This window comes from Rhagoletis zephyria, unplaced genomic scaffold (assembly GCF_001687245.7).
Source record: "Rhagoletis zephyria isolate East Lansing unplaced genomic scaffold, Rhagoletis_zephyria_1.1 Rzeph_scaffold_00132, whole genome shotgun sequence".
Classification (NCBI taxonomy): domain Eukaryota; kingdom Metazoa; phylum Arthropoda; class Insecta; order Diptera; family Tephritidae; genus Rhagoletis; species Rhagoletis zephyria.
Genome location: NW_016157216.1, coordinates 77,502 through 94,073, shown reverse-complemented (window position 1 = coordinate 94,073; position 16,572 = coordinate 77,502).

Here is a 16,572-nt window from a genome sequence, read left to right as displayed (position 1 = left end):
CCACCTGTTTGAAAATGAAATTTTGCTCAAAGATGGTTTATGACCTGGATTGCAAAATAGGCTACTTCCTTAAGCGGTTTTCCGATCAGAACGAAATTTGGTACACTTACTACGGATTTCGGAAGGACGGACTTAGACTGAAATTAAGTCCGATAACTCAAGGCCCCTCCCATACAAATTGGTGTTTTCATATTAAACACATATCTCTGGAAGTATTTGTGGGAGAGAACTGAAACTTGGTATAGTNCGGACTTAGACTGAAATTAAGTCCGATAACTCAAGGCCCCTCCCATACAAATTGGAATTTTCATATTANTAGACTGGAAAAAATGCTACTTTTTTAAGAATTTCCACCTGTTTGAAAATGAAATTTTGCTCAAAGATGGTTTATGACCTGGATTGCAAAATAGGCTACTTCCTTAAGCGGTTTTCCGATCAGAACGAAATTTGGTACACTTACTACGGATTTCGGAAGGACGGACTTAGACTGAAATTAAGTCCGATAACTCAAGGCCCCTCCCATACAAATTGGTGTTTTCATATTAAACACATATCTCTGGAAGTATTTGTGGGAGAGAACTGAAACTTGGTATAGTGATATGTATGTGAAATCAATGATGGCATTAATCGATTTTTAATCAGTTAGTTAATTAATTATTAAATTTAATCTGATTACAGTTAATCATGATTAATTTTAATCTGACTAAACAGTTAATCGTAACGCGATTAAAAAATTAATTTTTAATCATTAACTCTTAATTTGATCTAGTAGGTTTGGTGATTAATTAAGTTATGCTGGAATTTCCCTGTGCACACAAAGAAAGTTAATCCGGTATGGCTAAGTTGGGTTTCCTCATCCATCTAAGCAATTTGGTGTGCATTTTCATTAAGATATATACCAACAAACGTTTTACAAACTATGTTTGTAAAGGTTCCCAGTTTATATATTACTAATAACAATAATTTTAATTTTTTTTGTATTATGTGATTTTTATAAGCGTAAAACACAAAATAATTACTATAACTGGTGTTTGGTTTCAAACTCGGACAAACTAAAAAAACTAATCAGGTTAAAAATAACCAGCTTATACCAGCGGGTTTCACCCCGCGCTTTTATACAAATATGAAAAATAATTTAATGATGTTAGATTTTATTTCTGTGGCCATTTCGTTATAGCTCGTTATTTTTTAAGCGAGTTAAGTTATTTAGGCCGTTTAAAACTATGAAATTATAAAATCTCGTCTGCGCGCTAGGCATACGAAAGATATCAAGTTTACCTCAAAATGGTTCCATGTATACGACGCGTGAACGTGTAACCTTCTTGGAGGTACCACGGCAGGTTCTAATATTTCCAACTCAAATTTAGTAAACTAGCCTTGATAAAATACCATTTCTCATGACTGTAGCAAATGCCTCAAGAGAGCTTCAGATTATAAGGCCGAAGCCGGCTCTCCCTTTTCCAGTTAATGAAATTTATTCTGTCAGTACGGCACTTATAAAATAAATCTCCATAACAAATTTAAAATACTTATTATATATTAAGAAGTTTTTAGTATGTATGAGAGGCGACATGCCTCCTTTTTTAATAACTCACATTTTTTCCATGAGCAATTGATACATTTTCTATACACAACTCCATACCAACTTCCAGTATTCTTCCACAAACACTTCCAGGGATATGCGGCAAGAAGAAGTAAATTTGTACTGGAAGTGCCAAGCCTCTTTTTCTTATAACCCTAATCTTCTTCCATGAATTTAGAATTGATTTTACATACCCCAGCACCAAGTCCCAGTACTGTACCATGAACACCTCTAGAGATAAGCAGTATAAAAGAGTAAATTTGTATGGGAGGAACCATGTCCCCTTTTCGAATAGCGCAAATTTTTCTCCATGAGTATGGAACTAATTTTGTATACACATCTCGGTGCCAAGTTCCAGTCCTCTGCAATAAACACCTCCAGAAATATGCAGCATAGAAAAATCAATTTGCATGGAGTTGCCACACCACCTTTTCCAATATCTCTCATTTTTCTCCATGAGTATGGTATTAGTTTCACATACAAACATACATACATTTGTATTTCCATACCAAGCTTGAGTGCTTTACCCCAAACATTTGAAGAGATCTGCAATATGAAACTTTCAGATAGTATGGGAGGTGCTACGCCAATTTTCCAAAAACGTCCATTTTTCACCGTGAATATGAACATGATTTCACACAGTGTTGGCAAACTGTTAATCTGATTAACGAATTAAAATTAACGATTAAAATTTTAATCGCGTTTGACGATTAAAATTAATTAGTCGTAATCAACTGTTCGATTAATGATAACATTTTTTATTCGTTAATCGCTGGCTGCGATTACGTTTAATTAATTTAAAAAATTAATTTTAATCCAACTAAAAATAAAATCTGATTAATTTTTTTAGTTTGTCCGAGTTTGAAACCAAACACCAGTTATAGTAATTATTTTGTGTTTTACGCTTATAAAAAGCACATAATATAAAAAATTATAATTATTGTTATTAGTAATATATAAACTGGGAACTTTTACAAACCTAGTTTGTAAAACGTTTGTTGGTATATATCTTAATGAAAATGCACACCAAATTGCTTAGATGGATGAGGAAACCCAACTTAGCCATACCGGGTTAACTTGCTTCGTGTGCACAGGGAAATTCCAGCATAACTTAATTAATCACCAAACCTACTTGATCAAATTAAGAGTTAATGATTAAAAATTAAATTTTTAATCGCGTTACGATTAACTGTTTAGTCAGATTAAAATTAATCATGATTAACTGTAATCAGATTGAATTTAATCGAATTAACTAACTGACTAAAACATCAGTCGATTAATGCCATCATTGATTTCACATACATATCACTATACCAAGTTTCAGTTCTCTCCCACAAATACTTCCAGAGATATGTGTGTAATATGAAAATTCCAATTTGTATGGGAGGGGCCTTGAGTTATCGGACTTAATTTCAGTCTAAGACCATCCTTCCGAAATCCGTAGTAAGTGTAACAAATTTCGTTCTGATCGGAAAACCGCTTAAGGAAGTAGCCTATTTTTCAACCCAGGTCATAAACCATCTTTGAGCAAAAGTTCATTTTCAAACAGTTGGCAATTCCTAAAAAAGTAGCCTTTTTTCCAGTCTAGGTCATAAGCTATCTGTGTGCAAACTTTAATGCAAATCAGTTCACTCATTTCCGCGCATTAATTAAACTAAACATTTCTAACAGGTGGCAAATCTTATAAAGTAGCCTTTTTTCTAACCTAGGTCATAAGCTATCTGTGTGCAAACTTTAATGCAAATCAGTTCACTCATTTCCGCGCATTAATTAAACTAAACATTTCTAACAGGTGGCAAATCTTATAAAGTAGCCTTTTTTCTAACCTAGGTCATAAGCTATCTGTGTGCAAACTTTAATGCAAATCAGTTCACTCATTTCCGCGCATTAATTAAACTAAACATTTCTAACAGGTGGCAAATCTTATAAAGTAGCCTTTTTTCTAACCTAGGTCGTAAGCTATCTGTGTGCAAAATTTCATGCAAATCCGTTTAGTCGTTTCCGCGTATTAATTTAATTAAACTTTCCTAATACGTGATAACTCTTAAAATAGTAGCCTATTTTCCAACATAGGTCATAAGCTATCTCTGTGCGAAATGTCATGCAAATCCGTTTAGTCGTTTCCGCGTATTAATTTAATTCAACTTTTTTAACAGGTGGCAACTCTTCCAAAGAATTTGCCTATTTTCAATAAAATTCTTACTATCAATTCGATATTTCAAAATTTTCGGGATCCGCGCCCATTGATACTTAATATTTTAATACACTTTATGTTGTGTATTTGGAGCAACTGCTCCAATGGGTCTAGTGAAATAAAAACGGTCATCACTCTTTTTGGCGCGAGTATGCGCGGCTTTTCTTTTCGTAGATCCTTAAAGAGCCCTTTGCATTCGTTTTTGGTAAAGGAATGATGATCCTGCTCGGCCTACTCATTAGTTATACCTTTTTGAAGAAAACAGTTCTTGAAAAATAACCGTTAAGGTGTTGATAACACTGTTCAACAGCATTTTTGGGGGCGCAATAATCTCAACGCAGGATGATGGACCAGTACCCGTATAGTAAAACCTCAAAAGCGTTTTGCATTATTTGGTAAAATTTATTTGCTATGGCCATTTTAAATTTGAAATATTTTGCCTAGGTGCATTCAGAATAAAATTAAAAGTTAAAATACATATCGGAGAGAAATATGTTGTTTCGGGACATATAGCATAATTGCGCCCGATGGCAGCATGGCCCTATAGACGGCGCCTTTTTCTCTGCGGCTTCTTGACATTCCTCATCGTACCAGGCGGGTGCGTATCTTGGCTACAACAAAATAGTGGTCCGAGTCGATGTTTGGCCCCCGGAGTGTAAGTACGTCTAAAACGCTGGAAGCATGCCTTCCGTCTATCACAACATTATCAATTTGGCTTCCCGTTTTTCGATCTGGAGACAGACATGCAGCTTGGTGGATGTTCTTATGCTGGAATCTAGTACTACATATTACCATGTCTCGGGCCTCGGCCAAGTCGATCAGCCTCAGTTCATTATCGGACGTTCCGTCGTGGAGGCTGAATTTTCCGAAAGTGGCACCAAAGATCCCTTCCTTGCCCATCTTGGCATTAAAATCGCCGAACACGATTCTGACATCGTGTCGGAGGCAGCGCTCATATGTACGTTCCAAGCGCTCATAGAAGGGATTCTTGGACGCCTCGTCTTTCTCTTCCGTCCGGGCATGAGCGCAGATGACCGAGATGTTGAAGAGTTTAGCTTTGATGCGGATTGTGGCTAGACGTTCGTCCACCGGGGTGAACGCCAGTACTGGGCGATGGAGTCTCTCTCATGCCACGAATCCAACACCGAATTTGCGCTCCTTTACGTGGCAACTGTAGTAGACGTCGCAAGGATTCGCATTTACCGTTCCTTGCCCCTTTGTCTTCCCGAGGATATCAACCACCGGGCAAAGGCACCTTCCCCATTAAGAGACCGGATATTCCAGGAGCATACCCTCAAATCATAGTCCTTTATACGTTTGCCATGGTCCTCATCAAAAAAGGGGTTCTCATCTGAGGCTTGTTGGTGCGAGGTGCGGGACCCAAATCCAACGCACGCGAGGTTTCACGGCTTCTCACTTTAGCTCGCTCCCAAACGGGTGTTTGGTTGCTACCCTGAGCATACGTGGATATAAATATCCGGACGTTGTGAGCTGCGATTTGAACCGTACGCACAAGAATCGCTTCTGGCCACTCCCAGGTGAATAGCTGTCAAAAGTTTTCCACTTCTACGCACGGAACCATCCTTCCTAAGGGCTGTTACGATTATAATATAACTGTGGGATCGTAGAATTGTTGTATAGCTTAATCTGAACGTGCCATAAAATTTATAGTCTGACAGTTGACAGCTGTCAAATCAACTGCCAATTCTTCTAAAATTAAAAAAATCTTTTTGAAAATACCACTGATTACGTTTTTAACATTCTGATCACGATTTTTTTGTCAAATTAAAACCTTAAAATTTGACAGCTGTCAGATGGACTTTGAATTTTTCTAAAAATTAGCCAATCTTTTTAAAAATGCCACTGATTAGGTGTTTAGACATGCTGATCACAAATTTTATGTCAAATTAAAACTTTGGGAGTTGACAGCCGTCAAATAAAATGCAAAATACTTTTTAAGATGCTACTGATAACGGTTTAGACACGCTAGTCACGAATTACGTCAAACTAAAACCTTAAGAGTTTATTACTGTCGAAGAGACTATCAGTTTCTCTAGAAATAAGGAAAATTTCACAAGAATTAAACATACTATGTTTTAGGGCTCACCGATATCGAGTTCTGTATCACATTCAAACTTTTTCGGTTGACAACTGTTAAATCAACAAAAATTTTCAGGTGAGTAACACAATATATTTGCTTAGCAAAATTTAATTTATTATATACAATGGAACATTTCTAAAATGAATTTATGATCATATTATGAAATTGTGGCGGTAGCTATACATATATTCAGCCCGAACAATTTCAACTAGGACCAAAACCTTTTTAAATTTTTTTATTTCATACGAAAATCGTCATTTCCAAAACATCCGTTTTCTCATTTTCAACTAAAGTTATTCAGGTTTAAAATTTGAAAATTTCGCACACCATATTGGATTTTTCATTATGAATTTTCAAAAACTAGTTTGAAATTTGCAATTAGCGAACTTAAGAACCAATTTCTTGAAAATGCAGCAATTTTTTTACATTTCTGGACGCCATATTGGATTCGATATTGAATTTTTGAAAATTGACTTCCGCTTTGTTATGACACATCTTATAAATGATATGATGCTAAATATATATATATATATAAATGTTGTGTTCGTATGTCACGGTCGTCAAAACTCGAGAACGGCTGAACCGATTTGAATAATTTTTTTTTTGTATTGTTCGGTATAATACCAGAACCAACGATATCGCAAAAAATTTGAAAATTTTTAAACTCAACTATATTGATCAAATAAATAAATTATTACAATATATGTATCAAATTAAAGATGTTTAAGAAAGATAACTGCTGGAAATATTTTTGAAGAGGGTTGCCACCTATTTGAAAATTTTAACTCAGTCAAATTGATAAAATAAATGAAATATTGTCACGTGGGTGTCAAACTAAAGAGTTTTTTAACTAAATTTAGTTGATAAAATAAATGACGTATTACAATATAGGGTTCAAATTAAAGGAGTTTAAAAAAGGTGATTGTCGGAAATATTTTGGAGGAGGGCTGAAAATTTTAACTCAATTAAATTGATAAAATAAATGAAATATTGCCATGTGGGTATCAAACTAATGAGTTTTAAGAAGGCTTGCAGCCGAAAATATGTTTGAGGAGGTTTACCACCTGTTTGATGATCTAACTAAGTTTAATTAATAAAATAAATCACATTACAATATAGGTATCAAATTAAAGAGGCTTAAGAAAGATGACTGTAGGAAATACTTTTGAGGAGGGCTGCCACCTATTTTTATTTTAGCTCAGTTAAATTGATAAAATAAGTGAAATATTGCAATGTGGGTATTAAACTTTAGATTCTTAAGAAGGATTACAGCCGAAAATAAGTTTGAGGGGGGTTGCCACCTGTTGGAAAATTTGACTCAATATAACTGATAAAATAAATGGCTTATTACATTAAAGGTATCAAATTAAAGAAGTTTGAAAAACAGACTGTAGGAAATATATTTGAGGAGGGCTGCCACCTATTTGAAAATTTTAGCTCAGTTAAATTGATTAAATAATTGAAAAATTGCAATGTGGGTAATAAACTTTAGATTTTTAAGAAGGCTTGCAGTCGAAAATATGTAGGATGAGGGGGCCCCCTGTTTGAAAATTTAACTCAATTTAATTGATAAAATAAATGACTTATTACAATAAAGGTATCAACTTAAAGACGTTTAAAAAACATGACTTTAGGAAATATTTTTAAGGAGGGTTGCCACCTATTTGAAAATTTGAACTCAGTTAAATTGATTAAACAAATGAAATATTGCAATATGGGTATCAAATTAAAGAGCTTTAAGAAGTCTTACAGTCGAAAAGACTGGACTGAGAAGAAAGAGAAGAAAGAGGTTCGCCACCTGTTCGAAAATAAAACTCCACTAAATTGATAAAATAAATGAAATGCTACAATATGAGTACCAAACGAAAGGTATTTAAGGAATCTTGATTTGGAGATACTCTCAATAGAATTGTGCAATATATAAAAGTAAACCGAAAACATTTGAATTGAATGAAATATTACATAACTGGTTCGAAACGGAAAGCGTTTGGGAAAGCTTTACAAGAGAAATTTTTTGTTAATGTTTTCACTTATCCAAATCCGAATAGTTAAAATGAAGAGAGAGTTTGCACCATCTTATCAAACGAAATGATCATATTATCGACGAAGATTTGGTATACAAATTACACACAGAAAAAAAGGCGTGAGTACTAGGTACTCATGAAATTTGATGTGTATACATATGCGAACGGCAAAGCATAAAAGTACGTTTACATATAAATATAATCTCAATCAAAGCTCGTTAGCTGTCAAATTGGTTGTGCTTGTTATTCACACAACTCGAGGAAAAGTTAAACTTCTTCTCTGTGCCACCGTGGTCACTTTTCTTTTGCAACACATATTAGGCCATTTAAATATACTTTAACTGAATATTTTATTTAAAATACCTTTACAAACCTATTTTCCTTACTAGCGTCAATTTTTGTTTACTTTAACATTTGACATTCCTCCTCTTCTTCGCAAGTATAATCGATAAAACTGGGTTGGACACCAAAAAGTTATCGGTTTAATCTGAGATATTTTTAGTTATAATTTTGCATGGCTAATCTCTTTTTCTAATAACAGATTAGGGAGTCAAGCTCGAAAATTAGGAAAATATTTTTATATATAAAGGCGATTCAGTTACACACATACAAATGTAGGTTGGGTTAGAAATTACATAAATATTAATTTCACTTAATTTTATTCATTTTGCTGATTTAATTTTTTTATTCATTTTCATTTTTAATTCTTTAAATACATGACATTATCGGTATGATTGATAAAATATACTTGTACATATATACTTGTGACTCAATGGCGTTAAAATATCTTGAAAACACCACATCAATTACTGTTTTTGAGCTTTTAGTTTGAGCATTTCTATTTGTATATATTCCTAAATTTAGTTTCTATATGCAGTTCATATTGCAGGATTTTACCCGATGCTTTTTTGTTCCGTACGTTTTGCTGTTACACACTTTTTACTCTCACTTCAGAGAGTGATTTTGCTGTTTGACCTTTTTCCAGGATTTTACACGAAAAGTATTGGATCAGAGCTATTATATCATCCATACATATGCATTTTATACATACATATATTCATGTATGTTCATCAGTTATCAACGGTCCCAGTTAAAATGATATCGGTATTTTTTTAAATTTTCGCCTTTTTTTATCAAAATAGACTACTAAACCTATGCCTAAAACCATCTACGAATATCCAAACCAGGGCATGAATCACGTATGACGACAATCGTCTGAACGATATCGTGTCGAGATTGTCTTGCTTCATAAAAATCAAAAATTTTTTGATCGTTTGTCCGATATCGTCAACTCGATTCCAGTTTTGCTTCACGTAACAGTAACAGTAACATGTAACAGGAACACAAATGCATAAATCAGTGTTTTGACAACATCGCACAGTCGGATCGCAAATCTAGCTGGACGAAACTATTGAAACAAATACTCGTTGAAGGTTCTTTACACCACTTCTTACCTAGGGTATTTTTGAGTCACTGATTACGAATCTGAAGTCACTTATCAAAAATTCAAAATGTCGGATCCAATATGGCGGACGAAAATAAAAAAAAAATCGGTTGATTTCTATGAATCTGGGTACCGGGGGGGTTTTCTGGGTTGCTGATTACGAATCTAAAGTCATTTACTTAATTTACTTCGGAACGAGCATTTTCGTCAGATATTTCTTTCAATTTACTAATCACATAATCACGGACACCCCGTTGTCTTTTAGAAGTTTCAGCAACACTTCTCCAAATGTCAAACAACTCACTTCTTAAGATTTTACTTACCATGACTAAAATTTAAGATCCCAGCAAGAAACACAAATAAATTTCAAAAAAAATTTTATAACAGCGCTTAAAGATTTGCATGCCTGTTGTATAATTTTGTAATTGCAGAAAGCAGAAAATTCGCTACTATTTTTTTTTTAACTCTTACATAACCAAAGTTTTTATAACTCCAAGTATTTTTCTGTTTTAACACACAACCAATGGCCTCCCCGTGGATCCGCCACTGATCTTATATTTATATTCAGATACATTCCTGTTAATAATTACTTTTGAATTTTGAGATTTGACATACCGTCACTAAAATGTAAATATCTAAGCCAATTGGTTAGACTTGGTTATCGAACTTACCCTCTGCATTTGCGAAGGTGTAAAGAATAATATGCAAGTGATTTTATAACGGCCTTCGGCGGCCTTTACTATTCCTACTTTTTAATTTATTTTTTTAATTAATCAAAACGACGATTTTTCAGAATAAATTTGCTTATATCAATGTGGACATAAATTGCGATGTGACCTCTGAATCTATAGCGGAATAAGTGTAATTTTTTGTTTATAAAGTCAATTTGCAATTATGCAAATATCTGTGAGTGCAATTAGCAATCTTTTAAGTTAAATTTCAGCTTTCAAAATAGAGTTTTCAAATAGGCGGCGTTGAATGGTTTTTTTGTTTGTTTTCATATGTTAATGCTTTAATAAATGCAATTTCTATTTGAATGTATTGTCAGGAATGTATTCCGAGTACCGTTAAGTATTTTAAAAACAAACAAATTTTGACTTTCGTCCAGCTAGATCTGCTATCCGAACCGCTGTGCATCGTTTTGTCAGTATCGTTTGAACGACTCTCGCTTCAAAGTTATGTGATTCATGCCCAGTTGCAATAAATGAGTCCATACATATTTATGTACATACATAAGTACAAAGCCGTATGCACGTGCGGAGTTTAAATAATCGGAAGTAGTAATCAATTTTAGCGCATTTCCTCTTGCTATGCATATGCCTAAATGTATGCAATTATTTGGCAAACAAACACCGGGTGCTTCTAATGAAAATATAAATTTTATGCTCAAATACACATGTTAAGCCCTTCAACATTTTATGCTGGGAGATGCGTTACAGCTTCGCAAATTTTACCCCTACCGAAACCAAAGATGTATACAAATTCACTGAAAAAATTAATATATAACAACTGCTACAAATGAAAAAATTATAAACAGCGTAACGAAAACATAAAAATATCCCGTGAATTGAAATAATGAAAACTTAAAATTTTTATCACCATTCCCTTACATTAACACAGTTAACAGTTAAATTTTAATCATAAACAATTTCGTTTGGGGTCGCCATAGCCTACTAAGTATATTCCGAGTAAAGAAATTTTTAATAACAATAGATAATATTATTATGATTATTATTATTATTACTATTGCGAACTCCTATTATATGCGCAAACAGACATTCACAAATTAAAGCTAAAGCAGAAGGGCATTTACGATCGCATGATGCAAGTGTTAACATAATAAGAGCTGCGTGTAATTTCTGGCGGGTGCCGATGACATCGACATCATCGGTAACAAAAACCTCGAAGTCTGTTCTGCCTTTTCCTAAGTTGGATAACGAACGATAACAACATCAAATAAACAGTCAGGGCATTCGCACCTTGGCACCCACGTCACTGTTGCCAGTTGTAATTTCGAGATAGTAAAGAATTTCGTTTACATGGGAACCAGCATTAACACCGATAATAACACTGTGAGACAAATGGTAGGGGTCAGTGATCGGGAGGGTTCAAACTACCGGGGAAAGTTATATCGGTAAAAAAGAAGTTATACGTGTCCCGGCGTTTCGCTGGGTCACGTCTAGGAATAGAGATATATATATAACTATCATATAGGGGAAATTGTCACCTTTGGTGGTCTTTTTTTGACATAACTCGAAAACCACTAGTCCGATTTTGCTCAAACAAATTTAAAAAAATTAAAAATTACAGTTCCTTTAATCTGTTCATATAACATTTTTCTATATAACCAACATTTTTAAAAAAATTTAATATTTTAGGCAAAAAATATTTTTTTTCTTCATACATTTATTTTTACCGGCAAAACTGTTTACAACGAAATGGTCATAGTGCAGCTAATGAAAATACAGCGGCACCGCTGGCTTGGACATGCTATTCGAATGGGAACCGACGTTCCAGGTCTGAAAGTATTCAACTCGCAGTACCAGAAAAAGAGTTGGCCGCCACTGCAATGGAGAGACCAAGTGGAGAACGATTTGGCTTCACGTGGAATTTCCTATTGGCGTCAGTTGTCACAGAGATAAACGACTGACGTTCTTTGTCGAGTTCGGCCAAATGGCTTAGGCGGTTCCAGCGTCAAATAAGAAGGAGAAAATGATATCTGGAGACCTCATTCTTCGATACGCCTGGATAACTAGGAAAACATTCCTTATCAGATTGATTGATTGATTGGCGACGGTTCGTTCAAAAAATTACATAAGCTAGGGCTCCGCCTGGAATTTCTGCGACATTGTTATTACGTGAAAGAATTGCTAATTCAGCAATCATACGTGCAATATTTCCAGAAGATCCGGTATGGAAAAAGTATTACGAAAATTTAAACTCATTGTTTGGGATGAGTGTACAATTGCACACAAAAAAGTGCTTGAGGTTTTTGATCGATTTTCGCGATTTGCATGGAAACGTTTAACCATTCGGGAATGCATTGATGTTGCTCTCAGGAGATTTAACGCAAACATTGCCTGTAATTTCTCGATTAACACTAGCGGGAGAGATAAATGCTTGCCTGAAATAGTCTACATTGTGGCAAAGGGTAAAAATGCTCATGATTCCGACCGATACACAATTTCAATTTAAAAGATTGCAATTCCCAATTCAATTGGCATTCGGAATCGCAATCAATAATGCTCAAGGTCAACTTTTGGAAAAGTGTGGTTTAGGTTTAGATGCGGACTGCTTCTCAGATGTTGCATGTTCCCGTGTCGTCAAACCAGATATCCTTGATATCTATGCAGAGAATGGCAAAGCGACAAATATTGTGTGCACACAAGTACTTATGTATTACAAAATCAAACTTATATGCGACGTATGTTTTGTTTCGTTAATAATTTATCGTCCATATAACAGAAATATGCCACAGCAAAGCGTGGCAGGGTACAGCTAGTTTTTTGATAAAAAATAGGAAACCAAAAAATAAATGATAAATACCTTCACCTGAACATTCCACGATACTTAAAGAATTGATTACTTGAAAAAGACATTTGCTTTAATGGGTTCAGCGCCAAGGGCAACTAAACTGATTAGTCAGTATTGTGCCGATTCCAGTATTTTTTTTAAGCTACCGTTCGTGGGGAGGGGGTGAGAAAATGACGTGAAATTTTGTATTTATGACTTTTACTTTTCCCTCTCGAAGCCTAACAGGTTTTTGTATCGACTGTCACCATGACTTTTCCACCTACGCCTCCTAAAGGCCGTATGATCTTTCTAAAATCGAATTGCCGCTTTCTAAAATCAAATTGATATTTTCGAAAATACTGTTGGAAGGGGTGTAGTCTTTGAGTTTTTAAGAAATAAATTACGTAATAATTTTATACGTACCCGGTTATTGTTTTGTGATGAAACGCGTTTTCTTTTGAAGATATTTGGTACCAGCAGGGGTCTCNAGACCCCTGCTCTGCCTGCTTATGTAAATAAAAGACTGCACTGCTCTGTATTGGTATTTTAATTTGAAAATATCCTTTAAAATAAAAATAGCTGAAATACATACATATGTATATGATTACCTTTTACTTACATTTTTCATAAACTAAAAGTATGTTTAAAATTATATTAAGCTATAATCAAAGTTTTTAATCTTCAAGTGCCGATCTTATAATATAACATACTACTTATTGATATAGACAATTATAAACTTGTCCTAATTTTATGTCGTTTCTTTTTCTTGACATACTTAGATTAAAGGTGCTTATTACAACACATTACATCGTAATTACATATACTAGGGGTTTTAAAATTAGTCTACTTAGACTAACAATTCAAATACATACTTTACATTTTAAATATGTTTATATACAATTAGCGGTACTGTTTGCATGCATACATAACATATGAAAGAAATGTATAACGATATGGCATGCTCGAGATTTTTTAAAATAGTTACTGTTCAAGAAATAATGCCTAAATTAACATTCACAAGCTAGCCCTATGTAAGATGAATTGTAGGAATAGGCATTAGTAAACTTAGGACTACTACATACCTACAAATTTAAGCATATAAACATTTGAGCTTATAAATACATTGAACACATTCCTACATTTATAGAATTATTAAGTCCTTGTCCATGGCATAAAATTTACCACTTATTTATTTCGGCATTTACAAATTTCTTTAAGGTCTAAAGCTAAAAAAACTTAAAAATACAAGCCAAAACATTTGCTTGTTATCAACTCTTGTATTTACGCCGCGCTTAAAATTAATATGCAAATTTTTTCCAAGATCTATACTAATATTTTTCCTTGCAGCTATCGCACATACCGCACGTTTAATAATATACAGACGTAATTCAAAAGTAACCTTTTTGAAGATTGCATCATACATTAATAAGCTGGATAAGGAGAATATGTTTAGCTAAACAGATGACTAAACTTCCCAAAAATGGCGAAGATATGTGTATTTCCATCTGTCTTTTTGTATACCAACTGTATGAGTCGATCAAACTTTAATTGCAGTATCCACAACATTGAAATTTTGAAATAATTTTTTTATATTAACCCCTCTATTCTAACAGAGTCACAAAACTTAGCTCATCACTGTTGTGATTTCAAGTGCGCCGAGAAATATGTCACAAAAATTCGATTTTGAGTGCTAGAAAAATACACAAAAATTTAAAAAATTGATTTGAAGCGGCATATTTTTTGAGCGGCAAGCTTTGAGGCGCGGTAGAAATCACAGCAGTGATGAGCTAAAGTTTGTGACTTTGGTAGAATACGGCTGTAAGAGTGTACTCGTACCCTAAACTATCAAAAGTTTTAGAAAACTTTTACTGGTTTTGCGTTCTCGTACCCAAAAAACGTACAAAGTAGGGGAAATCGAGAGAGCAAAATGTGATAGAGAGCTGCAAATTTCTGCTGGAAAAATTTTTACCAGCCAAAACTTGCAAGTAACACAGTCGGCTGATCACAAACATAAGTTTGTAAATAAACAAAAGAAAATACGGCCGTTTTGAGTTATTTATGGCAAATTTTTTAATAATTGCTAGTATACAATGAAAAAGTGAATAAATTTATTAAGCACAACGTTTGTTGAGTTTATTTTTCGTTAATTTACTATTAACCTCCAGTTTGTTTACTTTAGTGGGTGCTGACTATGGTTACCGTATGCCATTTTTCGTTTGTACCATAATTTTCCTTTAAATATTCAAAAATAGATTGAAATGAAGCGTGCGGAAAAGTTTTTTGTTCAAGTTGTCGGTTTTGGTATGTTTATTATTGAAATGAAAATTTTATAATTTTAAAGCTATATCTATTGAATTTTTTTGGATCAATGATGGGTGTTTGGAGGAAATTCTCTTATTTTTGAATGCGTCACCATGTGATATCACAAATAATTGTGAGAAAGATAACTTATTCATTGCGATATAATTAATTTGTATTTTAAAAAGGTTTTTCTGCCATATCGGGGAAAAATGTACCAAGCAGAAAATATATTACCAAATGAACCACCAGTGGCAATTGTGAAAGTGATGAGCTGTTTCGAAGGTTGCAAGTTTTTGCAAATTTTGCGTTCTGTGCATATTTTGTCTCTTTGAGAGCGAATGCTGCTAAATTCTTAGAATTTGTGGTGCTGGATAATTTTGTCCGCTCAATACGAGTACACACCTATTATTAAACGTGCGATATGCATGTACCTAGAGTTGTTCGTTTTCAAGCGGCTTTTAATAAAAGAACACGGCCGATCTGCTTATTTTTTTATTCACTTGAATGAGTATAGTGGCTTTAACACAAGGAAGCACATTATTCTTATTGGTTCGAATATCTGTTAAAAATGTTTTATGGGACTGCTGAACAGGAGCTTTAGTTACCTCAAGGACATCTTCCATCATGCCACTTTTAACGCCGAAAAAATGCGTGTAAACTTTTTAAAACAGTCAATTCCAAACATTTTCCTTTGAATTACGATGCAAAAAATAAATCTTTGCTTCGTTATTCTAATTTTTACAGGCTTTTATTTAACTTTGACCAATTTATGACCAACTTCCCGATGACTTAGAGACTTGAAACTTCACAGTTGACTCAGAACCCGATGAAAATGCAATACGAAAGATGAATTAATCCGATAGGTAGCGCAGGAGTCGAGATATTTTAAAAACCCGTATTTATAGTCCGATTTGGTTCATATTTGGAACAAATATTAATTACATGAAAAGGAATAACTCCACCAAACATTTTGCCGATAGGTGGCGCTGGAGTCGATATTATGGAAATCAGCTTGCTTTGAAACTATTTTTTTGCTATTAGCCTATTACAGCTCATGTGGCTTTTCTGGCGTGTTCAATAAAACGGTACAAGAATATCCAACAAATATGGAATAGATGACATTTATACCTTTTTACATAGATATATTTACTTAAAGGCCTGTATGCATAAAAACCTGAGGAGTATGCGGCAGCATGTTTATGTACCTAGTAGAGATGGGCACGTGAGTAATTTTGGCTCACGTTCACGCACGCTCACGTTGATGGTTTTTTAAATCACGCACACTCACGTCATGCTATATTTTTTTCAATCACGTTCACGCACGCTCACGACTCCTATTTTTTCAATCATGCACGCTCACGCACGGTTTCTCACGGACATTTTTTTGGAATTTAAACTTTATTTATATAAATA